This window comes from Cricetulus griseus, chromosome 2 (genome assembly GCF_003668045.3).
Source record: "Cricetulus griseus strain 17A/GY chromosome 2, alternate assembly CriGri-PICRH-1.0, whole genome shotgun sequence".
In the NCBI taxonomy this organism is placed as follows: domain Eukaryota; kingdom Metazoa; phylum Chordata; class Mammalia; order Rodentia; family Cricetidae; genus Cricetulus; species Cricetulus griseus.
In genome coordinates, this window is record NC_048595.1 from 424,932,353 (window position 1) to 424,939,052 (window position 6,700).

The following is a 6,700-nucleotide window of genomic DNA, read 5'->3' on the forward strand; positions in this document are numbered from 1 at the left end:
CAAACTTTTCTCTCTTTCTTTAGAAAACAAACAGGAAAGGAAACAAGCAGGCATGCGCACATGCATGCACATGCACGTGCACGCGCGCACACACACACGCGCGCGCACACACACACACACACACACACACACACACACACACTCTCGCATACACAGAAAATGCATAAAAACTAAATCAGAAACCATAGCGTATAAACAAAAGATCTGTAAGGTAAAGCAAAACAAAATAAAACAAGAAAAACAAAGCACTATGACACTAAAAATTCCATTGAGTTCCTTTTTTGTTGGTCATCTAACTGCTGGTCATGGGCACCTCCTTAAATGTGGTTTGTATACCCAATGAGACTCCATTGGAGAAACCTAACTTTTCCTTTGTGAACAGTTATCAACTGGAGATAGCTTCTGGGTTAGGGACGGGGACTCGAGTCCGCTTACCCTCTCAGTGCTGGAACCCCCTGTAGAGTAAACCTCAGCAGGTCCTGTACATGCTGCCACAGTCTCCGTGAATTTATATGTGCTTCAGTCCTTATTTCCTAGGTGTCTTCCATCCCTACTTGCTCTTACACTCTTTCTTCCTCCTCTTCTTCCAGAGTTCCCTGAACACTGAAGGCAAGATTTGATGGAGATATCTCATTTAGAACTGAATGTTCCAAGGTTTGTTGCTCTCCGCACATTGCATGGCTGTGGGTCTCTGTATTTGTTCCCATCTACTGCAGAAGAAAGCTTCTCTGATGATGACTGAGCAAGATATGTGTACGGCAGAATGCTGTAAGGAGTCATTTTATTGTTACATTCACTTAGAGGAACAGAATTTGATTTCCCCCTAAGGTCTATGTCCTATCTAATCTCACGTTTGTGGCCACCCAGGCATTGTCAGGCATGTGTTCCATGGAGTGGTCCTTAATTCCAATCAAATAGAGCTTTGTTACACCCAAAACTTTTGTGTCACTATTGCACCAGCGTATCTTGCAGGTAGGTAATTATTGTAGGTCAAGACTAACAACTCTTTGAGATCAGGAATTTCCCTCTTAACCATTGCCTTTCACCACCGCCATACCCTGGTGTTAACTACCTTTCTGTTTGCTGTGATAAAACAACATAACCAAGGCAACTTAGAAAAGAAAGAGTTTATTTGGGCTTATGGATCCAGAGGGATGAGTCCACAGTGGGAGGTGCAGGAAGCTAAGAGCTCACATCTTGAACTGTACGTAGAAGATAGAGAGAGAGTGAAATAGAAATGGCGCTAGTCCTTTACTCTCAAAGCCCACACCCTCAGGGCTTTACTTACTCCAACAAGACCACTCCCAAGCCTGCCCAAATAGTGCCACCAACTGAAGACCAAGCATTCAAATGCCAAAGACTACAGGTGGTATTTCTCATGCAGACAATAAACAGCTCTCAAAAAAAGATTATTTTTGTTTATTTGGTGCTTGGTTTTGTTTATTTATTTATTTATTGTCTCACTATATTACCCAGGCTGGCCTCAGGCTTCACAATCTTCCTCCCCCTCTCCCGCCAAGTGCTAGGATTACAAGTATGCGCCATGATACCTAACACTTTGTATATATGCATACAAGTAAATGTGCAGCATTGTCAATAAACACTTATAATAAGAAAAGCACTTGTTTTAATATCATCATGAACATATGGTATGAATTCTAAGGCTTGAACTCTACTGGTTATACCCACACGTGCTCCTAGAGTATTTAACAGTTGTTTGAATACATTACTGCTTTTGGACTGCCTTCTTGCTCAGTCTGTTTGCTAAACCTAATGAAGCACTCTTATCTTCTTCTAGGCTTATCAACTTCTAGGCCTTCAATGTCATTAACTTTCCAAATTTGTTTACCTTTAGTTTCTCTCTTCCATTGCTAATTTGCATTCATAATTTCAACACCCTCTGTGCTGACTAGATTTATGTCAACTTGATATAAACCATAGTCATCTGAGAGTAGGGAACCTTGACTGAGAAAATGTCTCCATAACACTAGACTGTGGATCAGCCTGTAGAGCACTTTCTAAATTAGTGGCCAATGGGGGAGGGCCCAGGCCATTGTAGGTGGTCCCACCCCTTGGTCCTGGATTCTAAAAGAAAGCAGGCTGAGTAAGCCATATGGAGCAAGCCAGTAAGCAGTACCCCTCCATGGCCTCTGCATCAGCTCTGCCCTCCAGGTTTCTGCTCTATTTGAATTCCTGTTTTGGCTTCCTTCAGTGATGATCTACAATGTGGGCCTGTAAACCAAATAAACCCTTTCCTTCCCAACTTGCTTTTTGATCATGGTGTTTTGTGGCAGCAGCAGAAACCCTAAAACACCCTCCCATATGATTTTAAACTGTGTCTGTCAGTTATCTGTACTTCAAAATCAGCATTTAGAAATTCAAATAATTTGCATAACTATTCACTGACTTCTCACAAAATATACATATACCCAAACTATACTTTCTTGTTTGCGTAGGTATATAATCATGTAAAGGTTGCCTGCCTCATTATATAGTCCTATAACCAAAGTAGAAATGATGGATTTCTCATACCCTGTAGATCTCTTTGTCCTCCTATTCTTTATCTCTGATTTGGTTTTTCATGGACCATGTTCTTTTTTCCTCACTCATTCATTCACTGTCTCATTTCTGCAGTGTTGTGGATTGAGCCCAATGCTTTGCACATGCTAAAAAGCACTCTCCCACTTAGCCACTTCCCCAGCCCTCATACAGATTCCTTCTTTTCCATGGCTTCAAATCTTTGGTTAAGAGTAGGTGTGGTAGTGAGATAAAATAATGACTCTGCCTTAAAGGAATAAGAAAGTGTTTATTCTAAACCAAACAAGAGTGATGCTGACTTGGAAGCTCAGATTCAAGACACCTTGAAAGACCTGCTGTTCTAAGGCAGAGAAACAAGGAAGGCCGTATTTTTTTGTGGGCATCGTGTAGGCTGGCTGCAGAAAAGGAGGATGGTTTCAGAGGTTATCTTGTTGTTTTGAACCTTAGGGCTAGTGAAGGCTGGAGGTCTATTAAAGAGATATTCCAAGAGGTAACAAGTAAGTTAGGTCAGATGGAAAGATTTAAAGAAATGGCCTTTAAAACAAAACAAAACAAAACAAAAAACAAACAAAAAAACCCTTTTTTATTTATTCTTTGTGTCTTTCAAAACATGCATCTTGATCCTATTCATTTCCCTCCCCTATCTATCCACACTCTGGCCTTGCAGCCCCCGCCCCCCCCACAACAAAATTTAAGAGAAAAAAGAAAAGGGGGGAAAATCTCATCCTGGAAACTATAGTGTGGCATAGTAAGTCACACAGTAAACCCTTTTGTCCATTTATCTTTACTTGCAAGTGTTCATTGCAAAGAGTCCATGGTCTGACTTGAGGCCTCTGGTTTCTGCTACACTATTGATCCTGGGCTCTTACTAGAACTCCTCATGGTTATCCTGCTGTTTCCCTGTGTTGTCGAAATCCTTCGACTTTGGGTCTGCAGGACTGGTTCCTTTACATACTCCAGCAGATCACAGGTGGGGTAGATATTGGGGTGGGCCAACCTGGGTAGTTGCAGGGTTGGTTAGCCTGCCAGCTCTCTCTTGTCCTCACCGCCAGGGTGTGGAGGTCACCCCTTGCAGTGATGACTGAGCAAGGGGCCGGGACAGTTCTGCTGCTTTCATGTCCTCAGGGTTGGATTTCCCACACCTATACCTTCAGGACCTGCTCTTCTGTGTTACTCAGGCCTAGGGTAGAGGTCACTCTCCTGAGTGCTGTAGCAGATGAGGGACACGGCTACAGGGATAGCTCTCCCCTCTCTTGTTTTTGTTTGTTTGTTTGTTTGTTTGTTTTTGTTCTTTGTTTTTCCGGACAAGGTTTCTCTGTGTAGCTTTGGAGCCTGTCCTGTAACTTGCTCTGTAACTAGGCGGGCCTCTAACTCAGAGATCTGCTTGCCTCTCTCTCCTGAGTGCTAGAATTAAAGGCGTGTGCCACCACCACTGGCTAGATCTCCCTCTCTTATGACCGCAGGACCAGCTTTCCCACCTGCCTCAGGCCTTGATGGGGTGATCTCTCTCCTGCCCATGCCACCACATGACAAATGAGTAATGGGAATAGCTCTTCCATGCTAAAAATCTTCAGGGCTGGCTCACCCACAACTCCACCAACAGGATTGGCTGTATTGTGTTGCTCAGGTGAGGGGCAGGGCCTGCTCTCCAGAGTGTTGCAGCTGGTGGCAGGTAGGGGCAGCTCTCCTGCCCTTATGACCTCAGGGCCAATTCTCCCACCACCTCAGGTGTTGATTGGGGGCGGGGCAGGGGGGCATCTCTGGCCTGCCCAGCAATGGCTATTTTTATAAAGAGTATCTAGTAACATTTCTCTCCATAATAGTGATGTTTGCAGAATCTTTAATGCCGATGCAGCTTCTTCTAGTTTACAGTGGTGTAGTTCTAGAATCTTTCAAACTGCTTTCTTGTTCTAACTCAATTGCCGACTTTCTGTTTCCAAATAGTTCCCAGACCTCAAGGAAAATCCTTGCATTTCTTAATAAGTATTAGTAGGCTAACCTTCTCAACTCACTTTTTCTACCAAAAGTGGTTTTGTGAAAAAAATACTTAGTGAATTACTTCTTATAACAGATGTTCCCACTGGGGTGCACAAACCCTTAATTGTAGTGAGCCCAACGTGAATCAGCTTCAGTAGTCTTTAGTAGCCATCAGAAAAGCCTAGATTTGGGATGGGACAGAAACCAATTATACATTCAAGATTGGAAAAACATATATAGGACACTTTCCAGATGTGTTAATGTAACTTTAGGATCCTCAAGCTTCCTTTGGGTGGGGTATGAAATAAAAATATATGAATGTATAATCATTATGGAATTTACCTATTTTTATTGTCAGTCTGGAATAGCAGCAGTAGTGATTGATTAGCTCTTCATGGGTGATGGATTTCTCACTTTCAAGATGCTAGCTTGCTTTCAGTTGGCAGCTCAGAAACATATCCAAGTGGTCACTATGTCAAGAGAATGAATGGAGGAGGTACACTTGTGCATTATTGTATCTGCCAGTCACTTCACAATTTGTTTGTTCAGCATTACAAGAAAGGCAAGGTAGATCCCCTCCCTGAAAGAAGTGACTTTGTCCAAGGTGATGAAACAACTAAGAACAAAACTCACCCTTTTTTTTTCCTGCTACTAACAAATGAAACAATCAGCAAGCCTGTATTCTAAAACTATGAGAGAATAAAATTAATCATAGTAAATAGCTTTAAATAAAAGGAATGTCTTACTCTGTTACCAGGGGTCTGAGTTAATCTAATTTAATACATTGTTTTCTTTTTTTCACTGCTCCAGGGTATGTGTCTGTGCTTTCTTCCCATCTTGAGCTCCTAGGCAGCCAATCATGTCATAGTTTTTTGTCTTCATGTCAGGCAGATAGGGCTCAATAAATATTTACCAAATTGTGTGTGTATGCGTGTGTGTGTGTGTGTGTGTGTGTGTGTGTGTGTGTGTGTGTGTGTATTGAGAAAAATGTCTAATTTCTAAGGATTATGTATTTCCTTTTATTGTTTACTGCTTTCTAACCTCTATAGAAATCTAATGTGATTGACCAGGGCAGTTTCCTGTACCACTGCCCTTGAACCTCAACATTTAAAGTTGTAAACACATCTTGAAGACACTGTGATGATTCTAACATATCTTTCTTAGAAATGTGAGAAGTGTTCAGAGGTCAGAAAAACAAAATTCTTGATTCTGGGAAATAGATGTTTGAAGGAGTTGTTGTGCCCAGATTCTGAACCCCGAAATCACCAAAATGTCTTTTATCTTTTAAGGAGTTAGCTTGGTTCCTTTGTCCAACACAGACAAAGGGGTGGGGCAAGAAGGACAGGGAAGGACCAAGAGGCAGGGAATTTATTGGGGTGAACAAGGGGAGTATCTGGGGGGGTTCCCAATAGTCTCAGGATTGGTGCAATTCTGGGCTTCAACGACCTGTCTTGTGTTGGTTGGTCAACTAGTTGCTATGGCCTATAGGCCCTCTCGGGGTGGTTGCTATAGTCATCCAGTGTTATCATAAAGCACATCCAAAACCTGCCAGCTAACTTCTGATTGGTTTCTTGTCATGGAGGGTATCTGACTTCCTAGTGACTAAGGGGCCAGGCAAAGGAGGGAACTCAGCACATGTTGCCGAGTCAGGGGCCTTTGTCTTGCTGGGTCTTTTCTGCAGGGGGCTAGGTGAGGGTCTGGTTCCTTCAGAGTAAAAAGAGATTGAACTTTTAGAGAGGGAAAGGTGAGAAACAGAAATAAATAGCATCCAGGTAACAGGAAACGGGACTTTGCACAGATGGGAAGCCTAGACTGGAAATAAAAAGCTAGTCTTTTAATAAATTGTAGCATTTGGGGTTCTTTTTATAGAATTGTAGGTTCTTTTGTTGAATTGTATTAAAGAAGATTAAAAATTAATAGTATTAAAGCATTAACATTAAAAAATAGGGCTGTGTACACAGCAAGATGCGTTTATTTTGTGCCAAAGGTGTCACTTAAAAAGAAGCTTATGTGTTCAACTTTGCTACTCCTGTTTTTAATAAATGAAGTCTTGCTGCAACCTTTTAATTATTACCACTCTTCTCACCCATGCTTGAAGGAAAAGATCATTTTACAGATTTGCAAGATGGTGATCTTCATGTAGACTTCAGGCCATTTTATGACATGGTATGAAAACCTCAAGTGA